The following is a 21,257-nucleotide window of genomic DNA, read 5'->3' as shown; positions in this document are numbered from 1 at the left end:
ATCAAAGAATTGTACACCCAGGTTCCTCTGCTTGTGGACCCGATTTGAGTTACGCCTCCCTTTTTAAACCATCGTTCTTTTCTTCCTGCCAAAACAAATTACTTCACATTTTTCTGCATTGGGCTCCATCTGCCATCTGTCCGCAGTCTGTTCAGATCCATAGGCACATTCCTCCTGAGAATCATAGAATTCCTGCAGTGCAGAAGGGGGTCGTTTGGTCCAGTCTGCACGGACAACTGTCCCACCCAGGTATCCGGAGGAAGCCCACACAGATGTGGGGAGAATGTGCAGACTCCGCACAGACAGTGCCCCAGCTGGGAACAAACCCAGGTCCCTGGAGTGGTGAGGAAGCAATGCTAACCACTGTGCTGCCCTCTATGAGAATGGACAGAATGGAGAATGATTAAAATGGATGGCTGGGTGATCACAGTAAGATGTCTCACAACACCAGGTTAAAGTCCAACAGGTTTATTTAGTAGCAGAAGCCACTAGCTTTCGGAGCACTGCCCTTGTGTCAGGTGCCTTCCGTGCCTGTTGGGCACCGCCGGGGCTAAGGTGCGTTATAGACCCCGACAATCACATTTTGATTTGATGTGTCTTAAGTTTCCTTTGTACGTTTTGTTTCTGTTTGGGCTGTTCCCCCTCCTTTTGGGGAGCTGCCCCCTTTTTCTTTGTCCGAACGTAATTTAAGTTTGTTTGCTTGGTTCGGCCCACCCAAAAGAATGACACAAACTCAATTCACAAAATAATGATTGGAATGCGAGTCTTTACAGGTAATCAAGTCTTAAAGGTACAGGCAATGTGAGTGGAAAGAGTGTTAAGCACAGGTTAAAGAGATGTGTGTTGTCTCCAGACAGGACAGTTAGTGAGATTTTGCAAGTCCAGGCAAGTCATGGGGGTTACAGATAGTGCACCATGATCCAAGATCCCGGTTGAGGCCGTCCTCATGTGTGCGGAACTTGGCTATCAGTCTCTGCTCAGCAACTCTGCGCTGTCGTGTGTCGTGAAGGCCGCCTTGGAGAACGCTTACCTGAAGATCAGAGGCCGAATGCCCGTGACCATTGAAGTGTTAGCCAACTGGAAGGGAACAGTCTTACCTGGTGATTGTCGAGTGATGTTCATTCATCCATAGTCGTAGGGTCTGCATGGTCTCCCCAATGTACCATGGCTCGGGACATCCTTTCCTGCAGCGTATCAGGTAGCCACATTGGCTGAGTAGCAAGAGTATGTACTGTGTACCTGGTGGATGGTGTTCTCACGTGAGATGATGGCATCCGGCATGTCTTGCAGAGGTTGCTCTGGCAGGGTTGTGTGGTGTCATGGTCACCGTTCTCCTGAAGGCTGGGAAGTTTGCTGCGGATAATGGTCTGTTTGAGGTTGTGCAGTTGCTTGAAGGCAAGAAGTGGGGGTGTGGGGATGGCCCTGGTGAAATGGTCATCTTTATCAATGACATGTTGAAGGCACCGGAGAAGATATCGTAGCTTCTCTGCTCTGGGGAAGTACTGGACAACGAAGGGTACTCTGTCCATTGTGTCCCGTGTTTGTCTTCTGAGGAGGTCGACGTAGTTTTTCGCTGTGGCGTGTTGGAACTGTCAATCGATGAGTCGAGGACCATATCTTGTTCTTATGAGGGCATCTTTCAGCATCTGGAGGTATCTGTTGTGATCCTCTTCATCTGAGCAGATCCTGTCTATACAGATGCTTTTCCATAGGGGATGGCTTCTTTAACATGTTTAGGGTGGAAGCTGGAGAAGTGGAGCATCGTGAGGTTATCTGTGGGCTTGCGGTACAGTGAGGTGCTGAGGTGACTGTTTCTAATGGAGATGCATGTGTCCAAGAATGCAGCCGATTCCGGAAAGTATCCATGGTGAGTCTGATGGTGGGGTGGAACTTGTTGATGTCATCATATAGTTGTTTCCATGATCGTACGCCATGAGTCCAAAGGAAGAAAATGTCATCGATGTATCTAGTGTGTAGCATCAGTTGAAGGTTCTGTATGATGAAGAGGTCTTGTTCGAATCTGTACATGAAGATGTTGGCTTTTTGAGGTGTGAATTTGGTCCCCATGGCTGTTCCATGTGTCTGGATGAAGAACTGGTTGTTGAAGGTGAAGAAATTGTGGTCCAGGATAAAGCGGATGAGTTGTAAATTTGCATCTGGAAACTGGCAGTTGTTGGCGTTTAGTACTGAGGCAGTTGCAGCAATGCCATCGTCACACTATCTGTCACCCCCACAACTTGCCTGGACTTGCAAAATCTCATTAACTGTCCTGTCTGGAGACAATACACATCTTTAACCTGTGCTTAATGCTTCCTCCACTCACATTGTCTGTATCTTTAAGACTTGATTACCTGTAAAGACTCGCATTCCAATCGTTATTTTGTAAATTGAGTTTGTGTCTTTATATGTCCTGTTTGTGAACAGAACTCCCACTCACCTGATGAAGGGGCAGCGCTCCGAAAGCTAGTGGCGTTTGCTACCAAATAAACCTGTTGGACTTTAACCTGGTGTTGTGAGACTTCTTACTGTGTCTACCCCAGTCCAACGCCGGCATCTCCACGTCATGGGTGGGTGATGTCAGAAGGTGGAACAACTTTGTAACTTGAGCATACCTGTGCTGCAGCTTAATGTTTTTAAAATTTGTATTCATCTCCCTGCAGAGATTCTTGGGTTAGATTGTCGCAAAATTTGGAAGCTGTTCCAACACTTGATCCTAAAGCTAGGACTGGAAGACCATATTTTGGAGTGACTTACTGATCAGTTAATGCTGGAACTCAGGTAGGGTGAAAGAACGATTTAGGGTATGCTCTTTAATTACACTTTTTAATTTTTATTGTTGTTATGTATAGCTGTGATGATGGTGAGGGTCTGTTGCAGGATTAATATTCTAGAGAATTTAAATCTCAATATGACCGTTTGAGAATTTGAAATCTGTTTGAAGAGAAAGTTCTCTATGTAACAGTGATCAGGAACTTTCTGTATTGTCAAAACATGCCAGTAGGTTCATCAATGAAGGAAATCTGTCGTTCTTACCAAATCTAGCTTGCATGTGATTTCAGTTCCATCTCAAACACTCAATTGCCTTGTTACCTTCTGAAGGACAACTAGCAATGGGCAATAGATGCCAGCTTTTTCAATGATGCCCACACCTGATGATTAATAGGGAAAATGCTGCATCAAGGCTCAGATTGTAACGACAGTGTGCTCCTGAAAATATGGATTTCAGCAAGGCATTCGATAAGGTCCCCCATGTAAGACTTCTTGAGAAAGTGAGAGGGCATGGGATCCAAGGGGCTTTGGCCTTGTGGATCCAGAACTGGCTTGCCTGCAGAAGGCAGAGAATGGTTGTGGATGGGGCTTTTTCTTCATGGAGGTCGGTCACCAGTGGAGTGCCCCAGGGATCTGTTCTAGGACCCTTGTTGTTTGTCATTTTCATAAATGACCTGGATGAGGAAGTGGGGGGATGAGTCGGTAAGTTTGCTGACATGAAGGTTGGTGGTGTTGTGAATAGTTTGGAGGGATGTCAGCGGTTGCAGCATGACATAGATAGGATGCAAGACTGGGCGGAGAGGTGGCAGATGGATTTCAACCCGGATAAATGTGTAGTGGTCTATTTTGGCAGGTCCAATGGGATGAAGGAGTATAATATCAAGGGTTAGACTCTTAGCAGTGTAGAGGATCAGAAGGACCTTGGGGTCCGGGTCCATTGGACTCTCAAATCGGCCTCGCAGGTGGAGGATGTGGTCAAGAAGGCATATGGTGTACTGGCCTTCACCAATCGAGAGATTGAGTTTAGGAGTCGGGAGATAATGCTGAAGCTTTATAAGATCCTAGTCAGACCCCACTTGGAGTACTGTGCTCAGGTCGCCTCATTACAATTAAAATGTGGAAGCTATTGAGAGGGTGCAGAGGAGGTTTACAAGGATGTTGCCTGGATTGGGTGGCATGCCTTATGAGGATAGGTCGTGGGAGCTAGGTCTTTTTTCCTTGGAGTGACAAAGAATGAGAGGTGACCTGACAGAGGTGTATAAGATGTTGAGAGGTATTGATCAGGTGGATTCTCAGAGGCTTTTCCCAGGGCTGAAATGGTCGCTACAAGAGGACACAGGTTTAAGGTGCTGGGGAGTAGGTACAGAGGAGATGTCAGGGGTAAGCTTTCCGCTCAGAGAGTGGTGGGTGAGTGGAATTGGCTGCTGTCGGTGGTGGTGGAGGTGGATTCGTTAGGGTCTTTTAAGAGACTTCTGGATGAGTGCATGGGATTTAATAGGATTGAGGGTTATAGATAGGCCTAGTAAGTAAGGATATGATCAGTGCAACCTGTGGGCCGAAGTGCCTGTTTGTGCTGTAGTTTTTCTGTGTTTCTAAATATAGAAATCACAGATGGTCCTGGGGTTGATCCCTGATCTGTATTCATCTGTGTTGGGTGAGCATTTAATCTCTGCACCATCAACAAAATGGGGAGGTAATAAATCAGCTCGGCTTTATTCCTGACAAAGAACTTGAATTTCTATAGGTCACAGAATGTTGCAAAGTGCTTCCCCTCCAATGAGTTTGTGTTTCTGCAGTCAGGATGTGGAAAAAGATTGCCTCTGGATGAGAGAATGTCCAGTGGGGATGTTGAGTGAGCACAGAATCAGGCTGTGTGTGGTACCGTGGTGCATGATTCACAATCTGAGTTTTTGGGTGAATAATGTGTGAAGACCGTAGCTGCTTGTGAATCTATTCTCCCGCCAGCATCAGCAGCTCTGGGAAGTAACAGAAATTCAGTGGAGGAAATGGAAGGTGAGAGGAAAATTACAAATAAATTTTAGTACAATACTGATTCCCAATGAGTAGGCTGAACTTTTCTCGAGTTCCTGAATCAAATACTTTAATACGCGAAAGAGCCAGTAGGTTTTCAAGAAATCTGGGTCCAGGCCATTAATGTATTTTTGGACCATAATCAGAGGGCAGAATGGGAGAGAAACTTTGGGAATTCTGTTGGAAGGGAAGAATGTTGGTTTGGATCAGTGATTTTTTCCCCCGGCTGTGAGTTTTAATCTTGGTGGCTGTGAGCAGTTTTCTTCCCCAAGGGAGGACCAGACCGGAGGGCAGTCACTCTGAGCTAGTTCCTGGTTTCCAAGTAGCAGTTGTAGATCTGCATTGCAGAGTTTCTGACTGGGCTGTTCGATAAGGAGCGTGTATGTACTTTGGCACAGTGTGGTGAAGCATCAATTTGTACTGCAGCAAATGCACAGCCAGTTTCAAGGTGCAATAGAGGCAGTTAATAAGAGTGTACAAAACCACACTGTACAGAGAATGGAGAAACTTAGAGGAATTTATATCCGATCACCATAAACATTTCATAATGAGATGGCCTAATTAGCAGTTCAAGGAGATCAATGAAAGAAGCATAAAATGTGTGTCATATCATAATTACAGGATGTATTAGATCTTTTCTTTGTGTGGTTATTTACAGCCTAAATCTATTGTGGGTGTTGTGAGAGTCCAGAATGGTGTTGAGAATATTTTGTTCAGTGCTATCATGAAGGATATTTTTAGATATGTTACTGGATTCAGTGACCTGGATGAATAATCTGCAGCAAGTAAGACAGTATGAGCATTTGAATTCTGTTTGAAAATTCTTAAATAAAAGGTGGTTTTGGTAGACGTGACCATGAAGCTGTCAGATTGCCACGAAATGCTGAAAGGATTCACTAATGTTCTTCAGGGATGGAAACCTGCACTGCTGACCTGGCCTGGGCAGTATGTAACTCCACTTCCATGGGAGCATACCTGACTCTTAACTCTCCTCTTAAGTGACCTATCAAACCCATCTGCTAGTGGTCAAGAAGGAGGCCTCCCCTCACACTGCCTCCTGAGCTCTTTGCCCAGTCCCCTTCAGCTGGAGCTGTACCCCTGAGCTCTGCCCATAAGTTTTCCCCCAAGCTCTCTGCACTGCACATTATGTTCTGCTGCAATTCTTGCCCAATAGCTGAGCAGCTGACCTCAGCTGACCAACTTGTTTTAGAACAAATTTATCTGCTTGCTTTCCATTATTTTCCTTTTTCAGCTGGGTAACTTTAAATCCCAAAACTCTGTTTCACGGTCAGGGTTTTCCTAAAGGTTTACCTTTAGCTCAAGCTAGGGAAATCATAGAATCTTACAGTACAGTAGGTGGCCTTTTGGCCCATCGAGCCTGCACTGACAACAATTCCATTCAGGCCATATCCCCATAACTCTACATAATTACACTACGTAATTACCCTGACACTAAGGAGCAATTTAACGTGGCCAATCCATCGCACCCACACATCTTTAGAGTGTGGAAGGAAACCAGAGCACCCAGAGGAAACCCACGCAGACACGGGGAGAAGGTGCAGACTGCACACACACTGACCTGAGGCTGATATGAACCCAGATCCTTGTAAATCAGCAGTGCTAACCATTGTGCCACCGTGCTGCCCTTAAATAAGCAGAGGATGTTCTAGATGATAAAGTCATCAAAAGCAGCTCTCTCCTTTTGAGGGAGATAGACTGGTAGCATTTTAACCTGAGTATCACCACACCTTCAACCAGCCTTTATAAATAATCTCAGCCTGTAAGGGAATCGAGCCCACGTTGTTGGCATTGCTCTATATCATAAACCAGCCATCTAACCAACTGGAGCTAACTGACTCCCATCTTTCAGCCTTTTTCTAAATCCAAACCAATTTGGTCTTTTTAACCTTTGTGCAAGCTCCTTCCCACTTTCCTGTGCAATAAACATAGATTTCCTGTTCTCACCCAGACTGACTTGTCTGTGAGCTTCAGATATCTTTCAGAAAGTCTGTCTCTGATCTCGGATGAAGCTTCTGCTGGACCCTGCCTCTTGAAGCCTGTCTCCAAGGCAGTGTGAGTCACATAAAAATTCTACCTGGATATAAAACTTAAGTATCTATCCTTTTAGAATCCTCATTCTGTTCTATCTTAAAACTAAATAGACAGTTTAATTACTGTTTACAAAACCAAACATTCTCAACACCTTGGGGCTTTGGTGACAAAAAGTTTATCCACCGCTAGCACAGATACTTCTGCCAATGCCAATAAGTATCCAATACCTTGCATCATCTTCTCATTAAAACCATCTGGGCCCCTCGTTAATCTTTAACAGTCAAAGCACTAAGTTTTATTTTCAGCAAAAATCAGAACCAGTCACATGTTCCCTTTCGTTCCTCCATTTTACCCCAAGTTAAAGATACTGTCCCAAAACATAGCCCTTTTTAAAATAAACTTCATATTTACAACACGAGGGAGTTTTTCAACTTTCTTTGCCAGTGTAAAATGAGTGATAGATTGTTGGCAGCCTGTTCCATATCTCTCCCTGTTTTTAGTCCCATGCTGGATGTACACTGGGCAGCTGAGTGCAACAAGTCAGAATGAGCCTCCAGGAGTTTGGAAACTGGCAGTGAAGAGTCTGTGCAGTCGGAACAAAACTATTAAAAACGTTATATCAGGGCACTTGGTAAAATTCAAGAAATTATAGAATGTAGAATCCCTACAATGCAAAACCAGGCCATTTACCCCATTGCGTCTGTACTGACTCTCTGACAGAGCATTTTACCCAGGCCCAGCACTCGCCCTATCCCTATAAACCCCATGTATTCACACAGCTAATCCCTTAACCTACACATCTTTGCACTGCGGAAGAAAACCGGAGCACCTAGAGGAAACCCACGCAGACATGGGCAGACTCTGCACGGACAGTGACCCAAGCTGGGAATTGAACCTGGGTTCCTGACGCTGTGAAGCAGCAGTGCTAATCAGTGTGCCACCGTAATGCCTTGGATCCCTGGCACTGAGACAGCAGTGCTAACCACTGTGCTACTGTGATGCCCAGATCAGGCAGACTCAACATAGTTTTGAAAAAGGAAAAGCATATTTTAATTTATTTAAATTTTTTTTCAAGGAGTCACGTGCTGTGCATGATGACGAACCAGTGGATGTACTGTACTTAGATTTCCAGAAGGCATTTGATAATGTGCCACATCAAAGATTATTTAATAAACTAAAAGCTCATAATGTACACAGTAAAAAGGAAACTAAATGGTGATTGTAGAGCTCTGATGTGCTGAAGGATCTGGGTGTCCTATTGAATGAATCACAAAAGTCTGTACAAGTACAGCAAGAATCACAAAAGTCCAGAATACAGATACAGCAAGTAATGAGGAAAGCTAATAGAATGTTATAATGAGGGGAATTAACTAAAAAAGTAGGGACGTAATGATGCAGTTCTACAGGGTGTTGGTGAGACCACATCTGGAGTAATGTGTACAGTATAAGTCTGTTCATTTAAGGAAAGGCGTCAATGCATTCAAAGCAGTTCAGAGAAGGTTCACTAGACTAATCCCTGGAATGGCTGGGTTTTCTCACAGGGAAAGATTGGTGAGGTTAGATTTATATCTACTAGAGTTTCGAAAAATAAGAGGTGATTTAATTGAAAGCTTTAAGATCCTGAGGGGTAATGACAGGGTGGGTGTGGAGACGATATTTCTTCCTATTTTTTAAAAAGTTTATTTATCAGTGTCACAAATAGGCATACATTAACACTGCTATGAAGTTATTGTAAAAATCCCCTCGTTGCCACTCCGGCACTTGTTCAGGTACACTGAGGGAGAATTTAGCATGGCCAATGCACCTAACCAGCATGTCTTTCAGACTGTGGGAGGAAACCAAAGCACCCGGAGGAAACCCATGCAAACACAGGGAGAATGTGCAGACTCCACACACAGTGACCTGAGCCGGGAATGGTGCTGTGATTGCTAACCACAGTGCCTCTGTGCTGCCTCATTGTCAGAGAATCTAGAACCAGTGGGTCACTGCTTAAAATTAAGGGGCTCACTCATTTAATATGGAAACGAGCAGAAAACGTTTCACTCTGGGTGGTGAGACACTGGAACTCTTCCTCAAAATACAGTGGAAGCAAAATCTTTAAATATTTTTAATGGAGAGCTAGATAGATTCTTAATTAACTGGGGGTAGGGGGATGAAAGGTTGTTGGGGGTTGTCAGCAGTGTGGGATTGGGGTTACAGTCAGATCAACCATCATCTTATTGAATAGGAGAGTAGGCTTGAGGGGCTAAGTGGCCTACTCCTGCTCCTAATTCATACATATGTCAGTCTGATGCGCTTGTCTGTACAGTACTTGTCTTATATTTCTTTTGTCATTGAGAGTGCTGCCAATGTCCTTGCGTTTTGAGGAGTGGAATTTCATGACCCAGATTTTGGAATTGTGGCAATGCTTTCTTTTTTTTTAGTTTTCTATTTTTAGAAAGTATGAGACATGTGAAAATCCTGGTTAGACTTTTTGTCCTTTCCGTTTACTCTAAGTTCCCTACCTCTTGAAAGTTCTACTTCTTGCTGGAATATGGATTCTATCCACATTAAGTATCCCAGCGGACAAACATTAGAGTCCAGACATTGAGTGTCAACATTATGAAGTGCTTCAAAAGATTAGTCACTGCACAAATCAATTACTGCCTCGCAGATTGCCTGGATCCACTACAGTTCACCTACCACCACAACAGCTTCACAGCAGATGCCATTTTTCTGGCCCTGCACTCAACCCTGGACCACCTAGATAACAAAGATGTCTATGTCAGACTCTTATACAAAGGCTATAGCTCAGCCTTTAATACCATTATTCTCATGAGACTCGTTTCCAAATCCTGTAGCCTGGGGCTCGGCTCCTCACTCTGCAACTGGGTTCCTAACTCTCACGCACCACAATCAGTAAGTGTAGGCAATAGCACCTCCTCCATGATCATCCTCAACACCGGTGCTCCGCAAGGCTGTGTCCTCAGCCCCCTACTATACTCCTTATACACCTCTGATTGTGTAGCCAAATTCCCCTCCAATTTGATTTTCAAGTTTGCTGACAATATCACTGTAATGGGTCGGATCTCAATAATGAAACAGAGTACAGGAATGAGATAGAGAATCTGGCAAGCTGGTGCAATGACAATAATCTTTCCCTCAATGCCATCAAAACAAAGAAGATAGCCATCGACTTCAGGAAGCACAGTAGAGAACGTGCCCCTGTCTACGTCAATGGGAACAAAGTAGAAATGGTCAAGAGGTTCCACGTTTTTGGTGTTCTGGTCCACCCCAGACTAGTTAATAAAGCTCACCAACGCCTCTACTTTCTCAGGGGACTAAGGTAAGTTGGCATGTCAGCTATGACTGACCAACTTTTACAGACTCACCATAGAAAGCATTCTTTCTGGTTGTATCACAGCTTGGTGTGGGCTCCTGCTCTGCCCAAGACTGCAAGGAACTATAAAAGGTCGTGAACGAAGCCCAGTGCGTTGCTTATACCAGCCTCCCATCCATTGTCCACACTGCCCACTGCCTTGGAAAAGCAGACAGCATAATCAAGGACCCCACAGACCCAGACATACTTTCTTCCCTCAGGAAAAAGATACAAAAGTATGAGGACATGTACCAACTGATTCAAAAACAGCTTCTTCCCTACTTCCATCAGACTTTTGAATGGGTCTATCTTGCATTAAGCAGGTCTTTCTCTACACCTCAGCTATGCCTGTGATACTACTTTCTGCACTCCCTCCTTTTTTTTCCTCTATGAACGGTATGTTTTGTATAGTACACAAGAAACAATACTTTTCACAGTATGTCAATCCATGTGACAATAAATCAAATCAACAAGCTGTTCAACCATGAGGCTAGGGTAATAAATGTGCCAGATCCTGTCCTCATACATGTACCTGTGATCCAGTGTGGATCATTGGATAACAAGAGCAAGTTATCCCCTGATTTCTCTGCTCTAATCTTGGTTTCTGGAGATCAAATCAAAGATCTGACTCATTTTTAGACTCTGCCCCCAGTCTCCCCAGCCAGTGCAACTAATAAATAGTCCATCTGTTCTCCCTAATGTATTGAAAACTTTGATCGAGTTACCCTTTCTTGCGAAGGTGAGAGGGCATGGGATCCGAGGGCCTTTGGCCTTGTGGATCCAGAACTGGCTTGCCTGCAGAAGGCAGAGAGTGGTTGTGGATGGGTCTTTTTCAGCATGGAGGTCAGTCACCAGTGGAGTGCCCCAGGGATCTGTTCTAGGACCCCTGCTGTTTGTCATTTTCATAAATGACCTGGATGAGGAAGTGGAGGGATGGGTAAGTAAGTTCGCTGATGACACGAAGGTCGGTGGTGTTGTGGATGGTCTGGAAGGATGTCAAAAGTTGCAGCAGGACATAAATAGGATGCAGGACTGGGCGGAGAAGTGGCAGATGGACTTCAACGCGGATAAATGTGTAGTCGTCCATTTTGGCAGAACCAACGGGATGAACGAGTACACTATCAAGGGCAGGAGTCTTAGTAGTGTTGAAGAGCAGAAGGATCTTGGGGTCCGGGTCCATAGGACTCTTAAATCGGCCTCGCAGGTGGAGGATGTGGTCAAGAAGGCGTATGGTGTACTGGCCTTCATTAATCGAGGGATTGAGTTTAGGAATCGGGAGGTAATGCTGCAACTTTATAAGACCCTTGTCAGGCTTCATTTGGAGTACTGTGCGCAGTTCTGGTCGCCTCACTATAGGAAAGACGTAGAAGCTATTGAAAGGGTACAGAGGAGATTTACAAGGATGTTGCCTGGACTGGGGGGCATGCCTTATGAAGTTAGGTTGAGGGAGCTGGGACTCTTTTCCCTGGAGAGACGAAGGTTGAGAGGCGACCTGATAGAAGTTTATAAAATGTTGAGAGGAATAGATAGGGTGGATTCTCAGAGGCTATTTCCCCGGGTTGAAATGGTCGCTACGAGAGGACACAGATTGAAGGTGCGGGGAGGCAAGTACAGAAGTGATGTTAGGGGTAAGTTTTTCACTCAGAGAGTGGTGAGTGAGTGGAATCGGCTGCCGTCAGTGGTGGTGGAGGTGAACTCGCTGGGGTCTTTTAAAAGACTTCTGGATGAGTATATGGGGTTTAATGGGATTGGGGGTTATAGATAGGTCTATAGATTGGTAGGTGTTGATGTGATCGGCGCAACTCGTGGGCCGAAGGGCCTGTTTGTGCTGTAGTGTTCTATGTTCTGTGTACCCCTTACCCTTCCAAATTGCAGTCAATAAAATCCTAGTTCTTGTAATCTCTTTCAGTTTACTCTTTTGACCAAGCTTGTGTGACAATATGAAGCAGTCTCTGTTGTGGTTTCCATCCAGGAGCCCCTGACAAAACATCTGGGTTTGCAACTGATTTCTAGAACAAGTCATCCCTCTGACGAGCAATTTTTAATTTGCTTTTCAGACAGCTGCTATTTTCTATTGTAGAAAATACAAAAAAAAACCTGCTTTTGTGATGCTTGTTTTTATGTGAACTTTCTGGTATGCAGGAGCCAGTCCTGGTATATCTAACCCTGTGCTGTACCTGTCCTGGGAGTATTTGATGGGAACAGTGTAAGGGGAGCTTTATTCTGTATCTAACCCCGTGTTGTACATGTCCTGGGAGTGTTTGGGACAATGTAGAGGGAGCTTTACTCTGTATTCAATCCTGTGCTTTAGCAATTAACTTGGGGAAGCTTATTGCCTAGTGAAACATTTGATACAGGTAGGTATCAGAGCTTATAATAGAGAACAAGGAAATGGCAGAGCAATTCAACTTCATGGAGGAAGCCACCGATAACTTCCCAGAAATGGTAGAACATAAGAAATAGGAGCAGGAGTAGGCCATCCAGCCCCTCGAGCCCGCCCGCCATTCAACAAGACCATGGCTGATCTGTCGTGCCCCAGTTCCACAGTTCCTTAGTTCTTAGGAAATTAAGGTCTAGTGAGAAGGAGGAATAGAAGGAGATTAATATTGTAAAAACAGAGTACTAGAGAAATTAATAGCATTGAAAACTGATTAACCAACACCCCAGGCTTCTAAAGAAGATGGTAATGGAAATAGTGGATGTGTTTGTTGTCATCTTCAGAAATCCTGGAACAGTCCCAGTAGATTGGAAGGAGTCAAAGGTAACCCTGCTATTTAAAAAGGGAGAAAACAGGATTACAGACCGGTCAGCCTAACATTAGTAGGGAAAATGCTAGAGTCTATTATAATGGATGTAATGACAAGACATTTGGAAAATATCAACAGGATTAGACAAAGTCACCATGGATTTATGAAAGGGAAATTATGGTTGATAAGCCTAATGGGGCTTTTTAAGAATGTAACTAGTAGAATAGATAAGTGTGAACCAGTAGATGTGGTGTATTTGGATCTCTGAAATCCTGTGATAAAGTCCCATGTATGAGGTTAGTGTGCAAGCCTAAAGCATGTGGAATTGGGGGTAATATATTGGCATAGATTGAGAATTGCTTTGCAGACAGGTAACAGAGTTGGAACAAATGGGTCTTTTGGAGTGGCAGTGGTCAATGCTTGGGCCCCAGTTGTTTGCACAATATATTAATGATTTGGATGAGGGAACCAAAAGTAATGCGCTGGGAATGTGAGTGGTGAGGAAGATATAGAGACTTCAAGATGAGTAAGTGGGAAAATACATGGTAGCACCCAGAGAAAGCCCATGCAGACATGGGGAGAACATGCAAACTTCACACAGCCAGCCATCCGAGGCTGGAATTGAACCTGGGTTCCTGTGAGGTAGCAGTGCTAACCATTATACCACTTTGTAAATGATCATATTAAATGGTAGAGCAGGCTTGAAGGGCCGAATAGCCTACTCCTGTTCCTATCTTCTGTGCTTCTATATCAAGAGATATGGTAGGGGCCCAACCTGATCAATTTTTACATAGAACGTAGAACACTACACAAACAGGCCCTTCGGCCCACTAGTTGCGCCGATCACTTGTATACCTACTAAGCCATAGACCTATCTATAACCCCCAATCCCATTAGATCCCATATACTCATCCAGAAGTCTTTTAAAAGACCCCAGCGAGTTCGCCTCCACCACCACCGACGGCAGCTGATTCCATTCACTCACCACCCTCTGAGTGAAAAACTTACCCCTAACATCTTCTCTGTACTTGCTTCCCTGCACCTTAAACCTGTGTCCTCTCGTAGCGACCATTTCAGCCCTGGGAAATAGCCTCTGAGAATCCACCCTATCTATTCCTCTCAACATTTTATAAACCTCTATCAGGTCGCCTCTCAACCTTCATCTCTCCAGGGAGAAGAGTCCCAGCTCCCTCAACCTATCTTCATAAGGCATGCCTCCCAATCCCGGCAACATCCTTGTAAATCTCCTCTGTACCCTTTCAATAGCCTCTACGTCCTTCCTATAGTGAGGCGACCAGAACTGCACACAGTACTCCAAATGGGGCCTGACAAGGGTCTTATAAAGTTGCAGCATTACCTCCCGACTCCTCAACTCAATCCCTCGATTAATGAAGGCCAGTACACCATACACCTTCTTGACCACATCTTCTGCGAGGCCGATTTAAGGGTCCTATGGACCCGGACCCCAAGATCCTTCTGCTCTTCAACACAGCTAAGACTCCTGCCCTTGATATTGTACTCCTTCATCCCATTGGACCTGCCAAAATGGACCACTACACATTTATCCACGTTGAAGTCCATCTGCCACTTCTCCGCCCAGTCTTGCATCCTATCTATGTCCCGCTGCAACTTCTGACATCCCTCCAGACCATCCACAACACCACCAACCTTCGTATCGTCTGCGAACTTGCTAACCCATCCCTCCACTTCCTCATCCAGGTCATTTATGACAATGACAAACAGCAAGGGTCCTAGAACAGATCCCTGGGGCACTCCACTGGTGACCAACCTCCATGCAGAAAAAGACCCATCCACAACTACTCTCTGCCTTCTGCAGGCAAGCCAGTTCTGGATCCACAAGGCCAAAGCCCCCTGGATCCCATGCCCTCTCACCTTCTCAAGAAGTCTTGCATGCGGGACCTTATCAAACGCTTTGCTGAAGTCCATGTAAACCACGTCTACCGCTCTTCCTTTGTCAATGTGTTCAGTCACATTCTCAAAGAACTCAACTAGGCTCGTAAGGCACGACCCGCCCTTGACAAAACCACGTTGACTATTTCTGATTGTTCTAAACTTCTCCAAATGTTCATAAATCTTGTCCTTCAGAAGCCTCTCCATCAACTTACCAACCACTGAGGTCAGACTCACTGGTCGGTAATTTCCCGGGCTATCCCTGTTCCCTTTCTTGAAAATAGGAACCACATCCGCAATCCTCTGGAACCTCTCCCGTCTCCATCGACGATGCAAAGATCATCGCCAGGGGCTCTGTAATCACTTCCCTCACCTCCCACGGTAACCTGGGGTACATCCCATCCGGTCCCGGTGACTTGTCTATCTTGATAGAGTTTAAAAGTTCTAACACACCCTCTTCCTTAACATCCACGTACTCAATCTTTTCAGACTGCCACAAACCTGTAGTACAACCTCCCAGATCACTTTCCACCGTGAATACCGAGGCAAAGTACTCATTAAGCACCTCTGCCATTTCTTCCGGTTCCACACAGACTTTTCTCCCTTCACCTTTTATAGGTCCAATCCCTTCTCTTCTCATCCTTTTACTTTTTACATATTTGTAGAAGGCCTTGGGGTTCTCCTTAATCTTAGCTGCCAAGGCCTTCTCATGACCCCTTCTGGCTCTCCTAACTTCCTTTTTAAGCTCCTTTCTACAATCCTTATACTCCTATATCCTTACCATCTCTTAGCTCTCTGAACCTTTTATACACCTTTCCTTTTCTTCCTGACTAGGTTCACCACAACCTTCGTGCACCACGGTTCCCGTGCCCTACCAAAACCTCCTTGTCTCATTGGAATGATATCGTGCAGAGCTCCAGTCAAACATTCCTTGAATATCCGCCACCTTCCTTCTGTACTTTTCCCCAAGAACGCCTCCTTCCAGTTTATTCGTCCAGTTATCTGCCTAATGTCTTCATATTTCCCCTTACTCCAGACAAACACCTTCCTAGCCTGCCTGATCCTATCTCTTTCCAATGCAATTGTGAAGGAGATAGAATTATGATCTCCATCCCCAAGATGCTCTCCTACCAAGAGATCCGACACCTGTCCTGGTTCATTAGCCAGCACCAGATCAAGTACAGCCTCTCCTCTCGTAGGCTTATCCACGTACTGTGTCAGGAAACCTTCCTGAACACACCTAACAAACTCCTCCCCATCCAAACTCCTTACCCTTGGGATATTTTGTTATGTATTTTTGAATTGTATGGCACAGAGGAAGGTAATTTAGTCCATCATGCCTATCATAGAGTGCACAAGAGGTCCTTTGGCTCATCGAGTTTCTATTGGCGTGAGAAACACCTGACCTAGCCACCTAACCCCACTTGCCAGCACTTGGTCTATAGCCCTGAACGTTATGATGTGTCAAGTGCTCATCCAGGTACTTTTTAAAGGATATGAAGCATCCTGCCCCCACCACATTCCCAGGCATTGCATTCCAGACCGTCACCACTCTTCAAGTAAAAAAATTTTCCCCTCATCCCTACCCCCTTCCCCAAACCTCCTGCGCCTCATCTTGAACCTATGTCTTCTTGTGATTGATCTTTCAACTAAGGGGAAAAACTGCTCCTTATCCACTGTGTCCATGTCCCTTGTAATCTTGAACACCTTGATCAGGTTGCCCCTCAGTCTTCTCTGTTTCAGCGAAAACAGTCCAAGCCTACCCAACCTCTTCTCAACTTAAATGTTCCATCCCAGCAGCATCTTGGTGACTCTCCTCTGCACCCCCTCCAGTGCAGTCACATCCTTCTAATAATGTGGCGACCAGAACTGCACACAGTACTCTCTCTGTGGCCTCACCAAAGTCCCTATACAACTCCAACGTGACTTCCCTGCTTTGGTGATCTATGCCTTGATTTGATAAAAGCAAGTGTTCCCTATGCCTTTTTCACCACCCTCCATCATCTCATGTGAGAATACCATCCACCAGGTACACGGTACATACACTTGCAACTCGGCCAACGTTGTCTACCTGATGCGCTGCAGGAAAGGATGTCCCAAGACATGGTACACTGGGGAGACCATACAGACGCTATGACAACGGATGAATGAGCACCGTTCAATGATCACCAGGCAAGACTGTTCTCTTCCTGTTGGTGAACACTTCAGTGGTCACGGGCATTTGGCCTTTGATCGTCGGGTAAGCGTTCTCCAAGGCGGCCTTCATGACACACGGCAGCGCAGAGTTGCTGAACAGAGACTGATAGCCAAGTTCTGCACACGTGAGGATGGCTTCAACCAGGATTTTGGGTTCATGTCACACTATCTGTAACCCCCATGACTTGGCTTGCAAACTCTCACTAACTGTCCTGGCTGGAGAAAATGCACATCTCTTTAACCTGTGCTTAACCCTCTCTCCACTCACATTGTCTGTACCTTCAAGACTTGATTACCTGTAAAGACTTGCTTTCCAACCATTATTTTGTAAATTGAGTTTGTCTTTATATGCCGTTTTTGTGAACAGAACTTCCACTCACGCGATGAAGTGACAGTGCTCCAAAAGCTTGTGGCTTGTGCTATCAAATAAACCTGTTGGATTTTAACCTGGTGTTGTGAGACTTCGTGTTGTGCTTATCCCAGTCCAACGCCGGCAGCTCCACTTCATTGCGATTATATAGGGCCTTGGTCAGGTCACACAGAATTACAGAATACTACAGTGCAGAAGAGACCCTTCGGCCCATTGAGTCTGCACCAACGCATGAAAGGCCCTGATCTACCCACCTAATCCCGCTTACCAGCACTTGGCCCGTAGCCCTGAATGTTATGGCGTGCCAAGCGCTCATCCAGATACTTTGTAAAGGATGTGAGGCATCCCACCTCCACCACCCTCCCAGGCAACACCTTCCAGACCATCACTGCCCTCTAGTTAAAAAGTTTTTTCTCAAATCCCTCCTAAGCCCCCCACCCCTCACTTTTAACTTGTGCCCCTCGTAACTGACCCTTCAACTAAGGTGAACAGCTGCTCCCTATCCACCCTGTCCATGTCCATTTTGAATCTTGAACATCTCAATCAGGTTATCCCTCAGTTTTCTCTGCTCCAATGAAAACAACCCAAGCTTATCCAATCTCTCTTCATAACTTAAATGTTCCACCCCAGGCAGCATCCTGATAAATCTCCTCTGCACCCCCTCCAGGGTGTTTATGTCCTTTCTATAATGTGGCAACCAGAACTAAACACAGTACTCTAGCAGTGGCCTCACCAAAGTTCTGTACAGCTCAATCATGACTTCTCTGCTTTTGTAATCTATACCCTGTTTGATAAAGGCGAGTATGCCATATGCCTTATTCATTACCCTATTTACCTGCGTTTCTGCCTTCAGAGATCTATGGACGAACACACCAAGGTCCTTTTGTTCTTTGGAACTTCCCAGTGTCAGACCTGGAATATTGTGCGCTGTTTAGGTTTCCTTATCTGAGGAAGAATGTTCTTACTCTGGAGAGAGTGCAGAGAAGGATTCCTGGGATGGTGGGATTTTTGTGTGAGAAGAGATTAAGGTGGTTAGGATTGTATTTGCTGAAGTTTAAAAGAATGAGGGGGAATCTCATTGAAACCTGTAAAATTCTAACAGGGCTAAACAGGATAGATGCAAGAAGGATGTTCCAGATGGTGGGAGTGTCTAGAACCACATGTCACAGTCTGAGGATACAGGGTGAACCGTTTGGGACAGAGATGAGGAGAAATTTCTTGACCCTGGTATTCGCTACCACAGAAAGCAGTTGAGGGCAAAACTTTCTATGTTTTCAAGAAGCAGAAGCAGTTTGAATAAAGTACTTCAGATGAAGGCGATCAAAGGATAAGGGAAGAGGGTGGGATCAGGCTATTGAGTTGGAGGATTACCTGTGATCATAATGAATGGTGGAGCACACCTGAAGACCTGAGTGGCCTCTTTTCTTATTTTCTGTTTCCACAGAAGTTCCTAGTGTCATGCCGTTTATTGAATTCTTCCTTGTCAAATTATTCCTTCCAAAGTGCAACACCTCACACTTTTCAGGGTTAAATCCCATCTGCCACTTATCTGCCCGTTTCATCATTCCATCTGTCTCGTACAGTGGCTTCGGGCAAGGCTAGGGGAGTGGGGTCTGCTTACTAATCAACACCTCGTGTTGCCTAGAGATAGCAACACTGGCAAGTTTCTGCTCCCCAGACCTAGAATACTTGATGCTATAGTGCCACCCACCCCATGCGGACGTGAAAACCACGCTGGGTGAAATATACACAACTACAAATAGCCTTGAGATGAAACGTCCTGAGGCTTTGCTCATCGTGGCCGGGGACTTCAATCAGGCTACGTTTGAGCGTACTACCAAGATACCATCAACACGTCTGCTGTTCCACCAGAGGCCCAAACATGCCAGACCACTGCTTCACAAATCTCAAACATGCCTCCCAATCTATCGCCTGCCCACACTTTGGCAAATCAGGTCACAAGGCTGTGCTCCTGCTCCCGGCTTACAAGCAAAAACTGAAGCAGGAGAATCCATCAAAGTTGTGCAATGTTGGTCTGAGGAATTGGATGATCTCCTACGGGGCTGCTTGGAGTCAGAGGACCAGTCAGTATTTAAAAACTCTGCGACCAGTCTGAACAAGTACGTCACTACAGTAACTGACCTCATTGGTATGTGTGTAGAAGACTGTGTGCCAAAGAAACAAATCTGCATGTTCCCCAACCGGAAACCACGGATGAACAGGGATATCCACTGCTTGCTGAAGTCACGGTCTGAAGTGTTCAAGTCAGGTGACTCTGACCTATACAAGAAAGCCAGATATGATCTAAGGAGATCCATTAAAGATGCCAAACGACAGTAACGGATCAAGCTAGAATCCCAGGCTGGCCACACAGACCCCACCGACTGTGGCAAGGTCTGCAAGAAATAACAGGCTAGAAGTTTAGTCATATAAAACTGCCGACTCCTACGCACCTCTCCCTGATCAGCTCAATGTATTCTGTGCCTGTTTTGAGCAAGAGATTAGTGAGAGCATGTCCTCCATCCTAGAAGCCCTGGAGGAACCTGTATCTGGGGTCACCATTGCAGATGTCAAGGCAGCTTTCTTGAAGGTCAACCCATGGAAAGTGACTGACCCGGATGGGGTACCCAGACAGGCACTCAGATCCTGCGTGGATCAGCTGCTGGGGGTATTTGCAGACATCTTCAACCTCTCTACAACAATCTGAGGTCCCTATCTGCTTCAAGAAGACGATCATCATCACTGTACCTAAAAAAAAAACAAGGAGCATGCCTTAATGACTATTGCCTGGTGGCTTTGACATTCATTTTGAAGTGCTTTGAAAGGCTGGTCATGGCGCAAATCAATTCCAGCCTCCCAGACTACCTAGTTCCATGACAGTTTGCCTACTGTTGCAACAGGTCCACAGCAGACTCCATCTCCCTGTTGTCCCTGTGCTCAACTCTAGAACACCTAGATAACCAACACATCTTTGTCAGACTCCTATTTATTGACTATAGTTCAGCCTTCAACACCATCATTCCCACAAAACCCGTCCCCAAACTCTGATCTGGGCCTCAGCTCCTCCCTCTGTGACTGGATCCTGAACTTCCTAACTCACAGACCACAATCAGTAAGGACAGGCAACGACACCTCCTCCATGATCATCCTGAACACCGGTGCCCCACAAGGCTGTGTTTTCAGCCACCTACTATACTCTTATACACCTATGACGGTGTAGCCAGATTCCCCTCTAATTCGATTTTCAAGTTTGCTGACAACATCACCGTAGTGGGACAGATTTTAAACAATGACGAGACAGAGTACAGGAATGAGAGAGAGAAACTGGCAACAATAATCTCTCCCTCAATGTTAGCAAAATGAAGGAGATTGTCATCAACTTCAGGAAGCGTAAAGGAGAACATGCCCCTGTCTACATCAATGAGGGTGAAGAAGAAAGGGTTGAGAGCTTCAAGTTTTTAGGTGTGCAGATCACCAGCAACCCTGTGCTGGTTTCCCCCCCCCCATGCTGACACTATAGTTTAGAAAGCCCACCAATGTCTCTACTTTCTCAGAAGACTAAAGAAATTTGGCATGTCAGCTACAACTCACCAACTTTTACAGATGCACCATCAAAAACATTCTTTCTAGTTGTATCACAGCTTGGTATGGGCTCCTGCTGTGTCCAAGACTGCAAGAAACTACAAAAGATTGAATGTAACCCAATCCATTACACAAACCAGCCTGCCATCTGTTGACTCTGTCTACACTTCCTGCTACCTTGGGCAAAGCAGCCAGCATAATTATGGACCCCACTGACCCCGGACATTCTCTCTCCCACCTT

At 45.4% G+C, this 21,257-nt stretch overlaps 1 protein-coding gene across 1 annotated transcript in view; it reads left to right on the top strand.

Annotated features, from left to right (window-relative positions):
* The window catches only part of nt5c2a (5'-nucleotidase, cytosolic IIa), a 140,893-nt gene that overhangs the window by 1,065 nt on the left and 118,571 nt on the right, over nt 1-21,257 (top strand). The window contains exon 2 of the mRNA XM_080206010.1: nt 2,661-2,778. The gene's annotated coding sequence lies outside the window, so the exon portion shown is untranslated. The remainder of the gene's footprint in view (nt 1-2,660; nt 2,779-21,257) is intronic.

This window comes from Carcharhinus amblyrhynchos, chromosome 17 (assembly GCF_965287045.1).
Source record: "Carcharhinus amblyrhynchos chromosome 17, sCarAmb.v2.hapA, whole genome shotgun sequence".
Classification (NCBI taxonomy): domain Eukaryota; kingdom Metazoa; phylum Chordata; class Chondrichthyes; order Carcharhiniformes; family Carcharhinidae; genus Carcharhinus; species Carcharhinus amblyrhynchos.
This window is presented reverse-complemented; position numbering and strand designations above follow the sequence as displayed.